We start from the raw sequence: 13,668 nt of genomic DNA, 5'->3' as shown, positions 1-13,668 counted from the left end.
TTATTATTTGATGATTCTCTAGAGTTTTCTTACCTATTATTAATTAAAAATAAAGGGGTTTTCTCAAATTTTATTTTTTTGAATTATTCCACATTTTAAGTTGTTTCTGGCCCAATGTGCACCGGTTATTTTGGATTTAAGTAGAACGCTCTACAGGACGAGCCCTAAAGTCCTCGATAAAAGAAACATAATATTATCTCTTTTCATTTTTGAAGTAAGTCCAAAATTTTATTTTACTTTGAAAATTAAAAAAAAATATATTTTCATTTAAATTTTGAGAACCACTGGATCTTCTCTGGGTTTTCTTTCTTGTAAATTTAATCTACCTCCTATGTTGCCATATTATGAAGATATTATGTTTTTTTATCTAAAAATTAAAGAAATTTCCAAAACATTTTCCAAAAATTCCAAAATTTCAATTTTTTTTGCCAAAAAAAAACGTCATAAACGTGTTTCTGGGGTCGAAATAAAAATATTTGCACTTATTTAAGACTCACCCTGTATATATTACTGTTTTTTTTTTCTCTTAAATTCTACTTTATATGTTAAATAGTTCATAAATAAATTTTTCAACTCTTTTGCCCCGTAAAGAATAATTATATAGAGTGTTTGGAAAAAGTCAACAATTTCAGAGTATTGTAGAAAAAATGTGTATCGCATACGTCAATTTAATAGCATAATTATTCATATCATTTCAAATTTGCAAATAAAAAAATCAATGAGATTATGACATTAGTGATAACATAAAAATATTAGTAGTAACAAATGCAATTCACAAATTTTATATTAAGTTTTGTACAGTTAATACAGTAAAGTAATTAGAATAAAGTACGGTAAACGGACTGACTAAATTAGTTAAACATGCTGTTAGGTTTAAGCCAGTTTAAGTAAATTGCTTAGATAATTAATTGGCTCTTTACACTTAAAAAAGTTATAATAAATATTTTTTTCAACGTCGGATATCCTGTGATATAAATCTCGCACATCATTAATTAAATAAATTAACTAACTTTATTTAACTTAATTAAAGAAAATAATTAATGTATATAACGTACTGTCACGTATAACCTGCGGCATATAAAACAATGATATTGCACACATTAGATTTTTAATGTACAGGGTGTGCCATTTTCCTGTGTTTTACAGGGTTTTTGTTTATGAGTGCTACAAAGATATGGTTTCCACATTACTGTGCTACTTTTTTATGAAACTAAAGATGCTAAACACAGGTTTGCCCTAGTCTTCTTAGTTCCTGCAAATCAAGGCGAATTTTAAAATGTTGCATGAGTCTTGTAAAGTTTTTCACGTAGAATCCAGTGACGTGACTAATTTCTCGCTGGGGGCTGTTATTTTCAAAATATAACTGAAACTTTTGGTTTTTTAAATGGGACACTTTGTATATTATTTTTTATTTTATTTGACTATTTTATAGGCTTTCTAAATATACAGGGTGGCCCATCGAAAACGTTCCGCAAGGCATAACGGCCAGGGTAATTTTTTTTCAGAAAATTCAAAACACGTCAATTTTGTTTGTGAGGGGGACAACTTTTGCCCCAAAAATGATTGCAAAATCTTTAACGCTCTAAGCGGGGATGTCATCCCCCAATTTTTTTCAATTGGGAAGGGGGGTCAAGTGGTACCGCAATGAAAAGAGCTTTCTATTCTCTATACTTTCCCGCTTCGGTTTTGAAAATCGGTCGAGTTATTGAGAAAATATGAAGGATTGAAATTTGAAAATTTTATTTAAACATTTATCAGATTAACGATAAGGATAAATTCCTTCGACCAATTTGCAGTTTTTTCTTATTATTTCTAGATGTTTACGCATTTTTTCCCTTGCCAGAAGGTTGAACGATCAGGTGCGGTAGTTGCTAGATAGCTGTTCTGTGACTTGTGCGTTGAAGCGGTTGAAGTTCTTTTCAATATCGTTAAACTTTTTAACAATTATGGTGTACTCACTTGCAGAAAGAGTGGAAATAATCGAACTTTATTTTAAAAATAATGAATGTGGCAATCGGGCTGCGCAGATATTCAATGAACGCCATCCTGACAAACACGTTTATGGCAAAATTGTTCGCGAGTTAGTAGCAAAATTTTGCGAAACTGGTTCCGTTATGAATAAAAAGAGGCAAAGGCAAAATCCTGTAGTAAATGAAGCTATGGAGGTATTCGTATTGGGCGAAGTTGCCATGGATAGCACGCTGAGTACAAGAAAATTAGCCAATAAGACCGGCGTGAATCGTACAAGTGTTCAAAGGATATTAAAAAAACACAAGTTCCACCCGTACAAAATTCAGTTGGTACAAGAACTCAACGAAGACGATTTTGATCGTCGTTTGCAATTTTGTGAAACTATGAGTGAACGAGTGGCGAATGATAATAATTTCTAACCTAACTGACATCATAGAGAACAATACTGGATACGTTGAAGCGGAACGTTGAGTAATTATTTAAACAATAACTTTCCCGGTCGGTGGATAGGACGAAGGGGTGCAGTTGAGTGGCCTCCCCGGTCACCCGACTTGACTCCTTTAGACGTTTTTCTATGGGTACACATAAAAAGTAAAGTGTATAGCACTCCACCCGCCTCATTAGAAGACCAGCGAAGACGAATTATTGATGTTTGTCGCGAAGTGACCCCGCAAGTTCTTCAGAATGTTCGAACGGTTTGAAAATAATTTGTATTACTGTATGGAGGTTGGCGGGCAACATTTTCAGCATTTGCTTCATTAATTAGGTAAGTTTTTTTAAATTAATTCAATTTATGCGTTTTTTTGCAAAAAATACTTTTCAAATTTCAATCCTTCATATTTTCAAAATGACACGACCGATTTTTAAAAACGAAGCGGGGAAATATAGAGAATAGAAAGCCCTTTTCATGGCGGCGCAACTTGACCCCCCTTCCCATTTGAAAAAAGTTGGGGGATGACACCCTCGCTTAGAGGGTTGGAGATTTTGCAATCATTTTTAGGGCAAAAGTTGTCCCCCTCACAAACAAAATTGACGTGTTTTTGGATTTTTTGAAAAAATAAATACCCTGGCCGTTATGCCTTGCGGAACGTTTTCGATGGGCCACCCTGTATAATATACTCTATACTTATATTCATAAATAAGGTAAAAATGCATTATTCAACTTTTTAACATAAATCAACCAATAGCTTAAAAAGAGTATTATCACAGGTTATACAGATTATAAACTTATCGTCAAAAGCATTGTTTTTCGTGGTTCCAATTTTCGGAGTCGCGTACTAGTTAGGTTACTAGTTTGCGCACATAGCACGCCCACTTATGGCCTCTAAAATTATGCACAGCGCCTGACCGGCCCACAATGGAACGAGTCCATGTTAAATGTTGGACATGGGGCTAAAATTTTTTTTGGGAAAATGGAAAACTGAATATGGTAGTTTCAAAAACAAATATCAGTCCTCTCTTAAAAACTGATTTTTAGAAAACAAAAATGTATTTTGTCGTTTTTACAAAGGTTTAAAATTAACCGTTTTCAAAAATGCTAATTCATGTTGAAAATATTACCACAATTTGATTTTTTTATTGCCCAAGCTGCGGTAGGTTTTTTAAAAAATATTATTTTTTTAATTTAACTCGTTCTTGTGAATGAATTTTTGGCAAAATTTTGTACATACATCTCATCAATCACCCACTATATATTTTTGAATAAAAAGTTTTGAATTTTTATTATAGATCTAATCATCAAGAAATATGAAGTAAGTGCCGCAAGGTACCATAAAAAGAATACCGGCATATAGTAGACCATTATACCCTTATTATAAACATATATAAAAAAGTTGCCCCAATTTGCCGTTTTTTGAAAAAAAACAAAATTTGAACTATACGATGGATACTATTTCCAAGGGGCTTTTAAGTAATTTACATAGGTTGAACAAGTCTGGCTTTAAAAATATATTGTTATTCCGATATTATTATTAGGTACTATCCTAAATCGTATATTAGTAGATTATATCCAAATCATTGCACCCCCCTCCATTAGGATACATCTACGGTTTTTATTATTATAAGCAGAACTATTAAAAAAATAATTCTCAAATAGGACTTTTTAATGAGAAATTAGTGTTCTATCACTTTACTATAGTTATTTTCCTAACAAATGCGTAAAGTGATACTTTCCCGCACGCCTTATTTGACATTTACCCTGACATTAAGAAATAATGCTAGTCGTTCAAATAATTTTCAAATATGCAGTAATTTAATATGGTTATCACTTGGCTGAAATATTCAAAAACGAAAAGAAAAACATGCTAAACCATTATTTTTTAACATTATTTTGTCCAGAAAACATTAACTTTATCTAAAACTGCGTTTATTAAAATACAAACTTAAAAGTACCTAATTTTTAAAATTGTTCGTCATCTTCAATTTTTATGAAATATCAATTTTGACATTAAATTTGTATATTTCAAAGCATTGGCTTTCCAAAATTACCACAAATAATAAAATCGGACCAAAAATGTTTGAGTAATGAACAATTTTCAAAGGCTCATTTTTGTTGACCACCCTATATAATAAATTATTAATCTACTAAAAATATTTTTTCTAATAAAACTCAAAGTTCCTTCACTCCAAAAAAACTGAAAACGAAAAAATTTGATAACAATGAAGCAAAGTTATGGGCTTTAAAAAAATTGGTTTTGGTAAAACACACCATATTTTTAGGGCGCCCTATACATGGTTTAAGTTATGTAAGGCAACAATTTTTTGTTATAATTTAAGACGTCCCTCTTTACATAATATTACATTATATATATATATATATATATATATATATATATATATATATATATATATATAATTTTAAGTTTTCCAGATTGAAAGTAGTAAAAAACCTAATGTCCAACCGCTCCCATAAGCTCGTTCCACTGTGCGGCCCAGTTATTACGCTGTTTAAACGCGAGTTTAGTTTTGCGCACATCAGGAAATTTTACTCGTTTGCTCATCGTCATAAAAAACAATTTTCGTAACACAAATTAGGGACAATATTTTTATCTGTATACATATAGTACACCCTAATCTGTTATTTTATTTAATTAACTAGATAATTTGAAAATGAACTTTTAGGTAACACGATGTCAATCAATTATATTCATACTTTTGATACACTTGTGCAATAATTTCACACACAGAGCGTGGAATAGCCAATAACCAAATAACCAAAATTTGACGTCGAATAAATGATTAGATTGTTTTAATTAACTAATTTAAACCGGCCTTATATGTATATTAAAAAGTTGAATAACGCATTTTTTTACCTTGTTTAAGGAAATAAGTATAAAGTATATTATATTTTTAGAAAGCTCATAATAAAGCAAATATAATAAAAAAATAAGACGGGGTATCCCATTAAAAAAAAATATGAGGTTGGGTCATAATTTCAAATGCAACAATGGGCTGGGATAAATATGTGTGTAGTATCTTTAGTTTCATAAAAAAATAGCACACTGACACAACAGTGATATGAAAAATGTAGCGTTGTACCTCTACATATAAACGAAGAAACCCTGTAAAACACACGAAACTAGGACAGCCTGAACATACTTTTTTCATAGCTTTAGCAGTAGGAAAACATAAATAATTAATGATATACTTATTGATATTTTCAAGGAACAAAAAAATATTGACTTGATGACATTTTTCAGAAAACTGATATAACCATACCAAAAAAAATCCTTCATGTTTCTTAGACGACCCAGTCTAATATTTTTAAACCTGAATAGCATCTTTGTTGCATATTTTACTCCGAACGCCTCAATTAATTTAATTAAAAGTAGAAATTGTCGGTTTATATCGTTTTTTTGTGCGCTAGGTCTAAATTATTTCCCATGAATAATTTAAAGAGGAAAGAACGATTTGAGATGCCGTTAAGGCATCTAACAAGCCTCCGCAGCTTCGCAGCTCGATGGACGGTCTTTTTTACCTCTCTTTGTGGTAAAAGCTCGGCGCAAAAATAGCCGAGGAGTACAGTTAGAAGGCGAGCAAATTATTGTCGAGCAGGTTGAACTGCTTCTCGAACGCTAGAAGAAAGGACGTTGTTATTATGGAACTATGTACTCTATATATAGATTTTTTGAATGGTGCATTTTACGTTAAATACAGGGTGTTCCTTAATGACATTCTAATATTTAAGGGGATGATTCATAGACCTATTCTAATAGAAAAACTTCATATGTACAGGGTGACGCCTCTCATACGCCGCGGAGGCTCCAAAGAAAACGACAGTTTGTATTGAACACTTTTTAAAAATATAGGGAGTTCTACAGGCTGTCCCCAAAAAAAGTTACATATCAAAGTTGTGTTTTTTGTAAGTGTTTGTGTTGTTTTATTATATACCTAAAAACTGCAAGAAATTTATTTTCCATTATATAATTTGGGCTAGCCGAAAAAAGCCTTTATTTACTATCGATAGTTGTGCCTCGGTGGTACGAAAGTACTACCATTGCACGCAGGCCGCTGTCTCGCGATGCGGGACTTAATATCTTACCGCTACTTTACAAGTTGTGTTTATATACTCTGCGCCATAGACAAACAGAAAAATTAAAAGACTGCCAGAAGACATACGACGCGCAGGCAAATGTACCTGTAGCGCATCGACGCAAGTGCCGAAATACGTCCATCTAGCTATCTGTGTTTCGACACTAGTCCGTTAGTCTTAGCATATTCAGAAAGAACACGCTAACCTCCAGCGTTGCCAATTTGTGGGGAATTCCCCAAATTTTGGGGAATCTGGAGCCGATTGGGAGTTTTGTGGGGATTTTAGCAATAGGAGGCGAAAATAAGGGGAGTTTCAACATTTTATTGCTGATTGAAAATGGCGTAAAATTTTTAGCTTTAAAAACGGAGCGGGACGATATATCTTTCCCAACTATTAAAAATTATAATCTGCTTTTTACTTGTGCTTCCCTTTGCAAATGCTTCAGTTGAAAGAAAATTTAGTGACCTCAAATTATTTAATGACTACTAGGGAAGGGATTAAAAAACAAGGAGGTAATTTACAGTTTAATCTCTCTAACATATATAATAAATATTGTATTTTTATTAAATTTTTTTTTTGTTAAAATAATCATATGGGGAATTTTTGGTGAATCGGGACATTTTTCTCCCCAAATTGGCGAATTTAATTTAGATTTTTGGGTAGTTTAGAAAATTGACATTGGCAACGCCGCTAACCTCATTCTTTTGTTTGTTGTTTGTTCAAAAAGCGGCACGCGGCGTAGTACAAGGCTTGATCATTTTTAAGAAATTTTTGATTGTTAATTTTATTTTTCTGCAACTAAACAGTTGTTTTTTATTAAAAAATAGCAGACAAAGGTAAGAAAGGTAATGTCCATGCAGAAGTTTTTATTTCACAGGCTATTCTTTCTAGAAATTATACCATCCAGCCCTCCTATTTAATTATTAAATAAAAGTGTGAAAGAGATATCAAGGGCTATTCTGTTAAAATGTCATCCGACCAGTCTAGGCCCTGTTGTGAACCAGAAGGTGTGCTAAGTTGGATGTTGGATATAGAATGGAAGGAATATCATGGCCGAGAACAAGGCATAATTGTATGTCCCTTGATGTAGGGGGGTAGGTTTGTTTCGAATAGGCAGTAAAACCAAAAATTCTACTGTGAATCTTCATATTCTAGGCCTGTAAAGGTAAATAATTCCTGGAGCCATCTCGAGGTATAGTACTCAAGTCGGAGCGAATCAATTGATAGCACGATGAAAAGAAATAATAGCCAGCATAAAACTGTAAATATGTATATAACTAGTACTATGTAGCTATTTAACTGTAAGTACAATGTAGCTAGATATTAGTAGAATAGGGGTATTATAAATTAATACAAAATACAATAATTGGTCATTCTTTCCATTCCCATTCAATTCTTCCCATTTAATCGTTTTCCCATAAAAAAAGGAAAATTAAAATTAAGAGTGCCCTTAACCAAAAATAGTGAAATAAATGGAGATAGTCAAATTTTATATTAGCGTGTAAGACTTTGAATAAAAAGGTGTAAAAGGATTATAAATGCTGTATTTATATCCTTTAGTATCATGATAATATAAAAAATTTGAGTAGGTATCTCCATTTATATCACTGTTTTTGGTTAAGGGCACTCTTAGTTTTAATTGCCTTAAAAATAATAAGTATAATAATAATTTAAATCTCCCGCTCTTTCATAGTTTGTACCTGTAGCCAAGTAGAGGGCGCTAAAAGCGCAATCTCCCAACATTTTACCACGCGATTCACCACTCTCTAAACTATTAACTTTCTCTATGCTCTGCGCTGTGCTCGACATATTGTGGAAATACCCAAGCTCACCTGATGATGGGGTAGGGCCCCGAAACCGGTAGTGAGAGCAGGTTGATCCACATTATGTCGAACACAGCGTGGAATTAATTTCTATATTAGCAGTTCAAGGCAAGAAACTCTTATATAATTTTATTATACACCTAAAAACTGCAAGAAATTTATTTTCCATTATATAATTTGGGCTAGCCGAAAAAAGCCTTTATTTACTATCGATAGTTGTGCCTCGGTGGTACGAAAGTACTACCATTGAACGCAGGCCGGTATCTCGCGATGCGGGACTTAATATCTTACCGCTACTTTACGACAAGTCGTGTTTATATACTCTGCGCTGTGCTCGACATATTGTGGAAATACCCAAGCTCACCTGATGATGGGGTAGGGCCCCGAAACCGGTAGTGAGAGCAGGTTGATCCACATTATGTCGAACACAGCGTGGAATTAATTTCTATGTAGTTAAATTAACTATTGTACTTTAAATTAAATTAAAACTTGATCCAAAAACTTGTACAGGGTGAGACAAAATTAATATTGAACATTGGTCACCTTTAAAAGCATGTTACTCTTTTATTTTAAATGGAACGCCCAGTATATTATTCCGAGATTCAATGGAGAATTCATGTCTCTTCAAAATATTATTAAGGCTGCCTACCCCTCAAGCAAAGATTTTCCTAGATATTTTCATTTACATGATTTGATCTGAGTAGATCTTTATTATTTGATAAAATCTAGGTGGCTGTGATATATCTGCCGTTACTTCAACATAGCTGTCTAATTAGTCCAACTTTAACAACTAGTTACCATTCTGTGTCAGTTAAAACAAAAAAAAATTCAGGAATTTGCCGAAAATGCAAACTTATCCTACATACGAGAGAATTGATATGATTCTATTAGTTGGTGAATGCAGTGTTCATTCACCAATTAATAGAATATTTAAATGCTCGTTTTTCTTATGGGGATATGTTAAAGACAGTGGTTACAAAACTCGCAGCTTGTCGACAACATGAGAGAAATTATTGTAGCTGCTTTTCGAGGTAGAACTCCACATATGCCTTTTAAAATGAAAAGATCCTTTTGAAAAGACAATCATTTGTTAAAAGGAAAGGAAGCATTTTGAGCATTTGATTTCATCTAGCTAATTTTTGTCACATAATTATAGGTTTATATCTAGTTTTAATTCTGTAATATTTAAAATATATTTTAAACGTGTATCTTTTTATTACCGATGAGTATTTTACTCTACAATCTTTAATTTTTGTTAAATTAAAAAAGGTATATCACACAGCCACCCTAGATTTCTTCAAATAATAAAGATCTACTGACGCAAAATCATAAAAATTAAAATATCTAGGAAAATCTTTGTCTGAGGGGTAGGCAACCTTAATAATATTTTGTAGTTATATAAATTCCCCATTGAACACCGGAAAAATATACTGGGTGTTCCATTTAAAATAAAGGAGTAACTTGCATTTAAAAGCGACTATTGTTCCATATTAATTTTTTCTCACCCTGTATACTTTTCGGGTCAAATTTCAATTTGTTTTAACATACAATGGTTACTGCAATTAAATATCAGTCTATACAAAGTCAAATAAATTAGGTAGCTGTTATTGAAATTTAAAATTTACTCTTCATTTTCACAAAATGTGAAATATGTCAAAATCTTTAGATTTTAGGTATATCCTTCTTTAATAAAATTCACCTTTATTTTTTCCTAGAATCGGAAAATCAAATAATATATAGGGTTGCGATAGAAAAAACAACTTTGATGTGTAACTTTTTTTGAGGACACCTTGTATAATTACGTACATTTTTATAAAATGCTTTCAGTTAACCCTTATATGCTCACAAAATTTCATTTCAATACAAACTGTCGTTCTCATTGGAGCCTCCGCGGCGTATGAGAGGCGCCACCCTGTATGTCCTAAACATCTTAATTTCTGAGATACAGGGTGGTAAAATTTTCTTAATAACTATGATTTTATTAGAGATATCTTTATAAAACTCGATACACGTCTTCTATGCATCAAAATATCTTTTTTGGTGTATAAAGAATTTTATTTATTTCAAACAGTGCCGTCCATACGGGGTTTACATGATTTTTTAGAGAAAAAAGTGGTACACCACTGACTTTGAGAGACTTTGATTATCGGAATAATATACTGGGTGTTCAATTTAAAATAAAGGAGTAAACTTTTAAAACTGCCCAATGTTCAATATTAATTTTGTCTCACCTTGTATAACTTTTCGGGTCAAATTTTAATTTGGTTTAACATACAACGATTATTTTAACCAAATATTAGGCTATATACAGGGTAAATTACAATTTAGGTAACAGTTATTGAAATTTAAAAGTCCCGTTAAAGAATAATTAGACCGCCCTGTATATTTATTATTAATTAAGAACCGAGACATAGCAACGCTTCCATAAATATCGCGAATAATACCTCGTACCGTACAAGGAACAAGAGATGAACTTCGTTGTTGTTTCCTAAACGCCTACTTTGTGCCATAATTTATAACCGATACGCCCGTTTTCCTATTCCAAACTGTTATTAGCAAGTTATTACTTGTGTTCTATCGTCCGATCTATATACAAAGATGCAAATTTTCCTTCAATATTATCTTTAGCTAACGGCGCTTTAATTCAACACTAGAAAAGAAATATTTATGTTTATCGCTGAGAGAAATATATGGCTTAGATATTATTAAAAATACGGCCCTGCCTATTTTTATTAGACATCAGATATAAAAAAGAAAATGTATTTTAAGCTAACGTTTCCCTTTTGCTAAAGAAACCCTCTACACGTTGGACAATATGCTGGCGCATCTACCAGCACCTACTAGTGCCTACTACTACTGCCATTACTCGCCGACGAGTATTCGACACGCATCAGAAGATGGTGACGCAAGGCGTTTTCTTTTGTGAGTTTTTCTGTGACTGAAAAGCCCGATACGTAATGTTATCTGTCTACCGCATTCCGGACATTCAAAAATCTCATTGCTTTGTTGCCTCTTTACTAGCGGGATTTTGTAATCATGACTTCAATACTCTTGCAGTTAGCTTTTTCATGAACCGATACGTTTGAGACATGATTGAACCATTTGATTTTTAAGAATTGCCTAAGATGTCTTTGTTGCAACTTGATTAATGCGTTCATGTGTCGCGTCGGCGGTACGGCACTCGGGTTTCGCATCCATATAACATGGTGGGAATTATTATTGCTCGGTACACTGCAAGTTTCGTTTTTGTGCTCAAGTCATGATTGTAGAAAACCCTGTTTTTTAATTTCCAGAATGCTCTTGAGGCGCTGCTAATTCTGTGCTGAATTTCAAAGTCGATATTGGCCTTTTCCGAAATTTACCAGCACCAAGAACTGATGCGTCTTATAAAAACTGACAACAGACGGATCGATCGCAAATGCTTGGGCCAACTCCACTGGCCAGCTATATTGGCATATGCATTGAGCAACGTGTACGGCCATAAGGCAAATCTGGATGGGGTCTACTTTGTTTACACGGAATCCGAACCGCGGTTCTCGGCTATATCGTTGTCAATGGCCCACCGATTTGGCGAGTGTCTAAATCGACACGTACTCACGAGATATCCGATCTTATCCGGCCTCAAATCGGCGTGAGTGATGAGTGAGCAGTGTGTGTGTGTCTAGATTTTACACTCTTGCCATGGAACAACAGCATGGCAGAGTTTCCAGACGGTCACCAGTACGAATTTTGTAAAAAATACCTTTTTTAGATATTTAAACCTTTGTAAATACAGGGTGGCCCATCGAAAACGTTCCGCAAGGCATAATGGCCAGGGTAATTTCTTTTTCAGAAAATTCAAAAACAAGTCAATTTTGTTTATGAGGGGAACAACTTTTGCCCCAAAAATGATTACAAAATCTTCAACCCTCTAAGCGGGGGTGTCATCCTCCAATTTTTTTCAAATGGGAAGGGGGTCAAGTGGTACCGCAATGAAAAGAGCATTCTATTCTCTATACTTTCCCGCTTCGTTTTTCAAAATCGGTGGAGTCATTGAGAAAATATGAAGGATTGAAATTTGAAAAGTTTATTTAAACATTTATCAGAGTAAATGATAATGATAAATTCCTTGGACCAATTTGCAGTTTTTTCTTATTATTTCTAGATGTTTACGCATTTTTTCCCTTGCCAGAAGGTTGAATGATCAGGTTCGGTAGTTGTTAGATAGCTGTTCTGTGACTTGTGCGTTGAAGCGGTTGAAGTTCTTCTCAATATCGTTAAACTTTTTAATAATTATGGTGTACGCACTTGCAGAAAGAGAAATAATCGAACTTTATTTTAAAAATAATGAATGTGGCAATCGAGTTGCGCAGATATTCAATTCGCCATCCTGGCAAACATCTTTATGGCAAAATTGTTCGCGAGTTAGTAGCAAAATTTGGCGAAACTGGTTCCGTTATGAATAAAAAGAGGTAGAGGGAAAATCCTTTAGTAAATGAAGCTATGGAGGTATTCGTATTGGGCCAAGTTGCCATGGATAGTACGCTGAGTAAGAGAAAATAAGCCAATGAGACCGGCGTGAATCGTACGTGTCCAAAGGATATTAAACAAGTTCCACCCGTACAAAATTCAGTTGGTACAAGAACTCAACGAAGACGATTTTGATCGTCGTTTGCAATTTTGTGGAACTATGAGTGAACGAGTGGCGAATGATAATAATTTCCTATTTAATGTGTGTTTTTCGGACGAGTGTACTTTCTTTTTGAACGTGTAGTTAATCGGCACAACTGTCGGTACTGGCCTCAGGACAACAAATGTGGCTGTGAACGAAGGTTTTTTGGAACCCCAGGGTTTTTCATGAGGTGCACACCCAAAACTCAGAAATTGAACGTATGGGCTGGTATTTTTGGAAATTCTATTGTGGGTCCTTTTTTTCTTCCTGGAAATCTAACAGGTGATATGTACTTGGATTTACTGACTATCCTGGATACGTTGAAGCGAAACTAATATATCAACAAGACGGTGCGCCTCCACATTACTCTCAAAATGTGCGTAATTATTTAAACAATAACTTTCCCGGTCGGTGGATAGAACGAAGGGGTGCAATTGAGTGGCCTCCCCGGTCACCCGACTTGACTCCTTTAGACTTTTTTCTATGGGGACACATAAAAAGTAAAGTATATAGCACTCCATCCGCCTCATTAGAAGACCTGCGAAGACGAATTATTGATGTTTGTCGCGAAGTGACCCCGCAAGTTCTTCAGAATGTTCGAGAACGGTTTGAAAATAATTTGTATTACTGTTTGGAGGTTGGCGGGCAACATTTTCAGCATTTGCTTCATTAATAACATAAGTTTTTTTTAA

The 13,668-nt window shown here is 33.8% G+C and overlaps 1 protein-coding gene and 1 long non-coding RNA gene across 12 annotated transcripts in view; one reads left to right on the top strand and one right to left on the bottom strand.

Annotated features, from left to right (window-relative positions):
- Positions 1 to 13,668, bottom strand: part of LOC115883629 (protein lap4) — a 175,156-nt gene that overhangs the window by 105,965 nt on the left and 55,523 nt on the right. The gene's annotated exons all lie outside the window — the stretch shown is intronic.
- On the top strand, positions 7,300 to 7,808 carry LOC115883631. The gene is made up of 3 exons (XR_004050417.1): positions 7,300 to 7,338; positions 7,394 to 7,596; positions 7,658 to 7,808. It is a non-coding gene; the product is annotated as an uncharacterized LOC115883631 (long non-coding RNA).

This window comes from Sitophilus oryzae, unplaced genomic scaffold (genome assembly GCF_002938485.1).
Source record: "Sitophilus oryzae breed Bouriz unplaced genomic scaffold, Soryzae_2.0 scaffold_1974_pilon_pilon, whole genome shotgun sequence".
In the NCBI taxonomy this organism is placed as follows: Eukaryota; Metazoa; Arthropoda; class Insecta; order Coleoptera; family Curculionidae; genus Sitophilus; species Sitophilus oryzae.
This window is presented reverse-complemented; position numbering and strand designations above follow the sequence as displayed.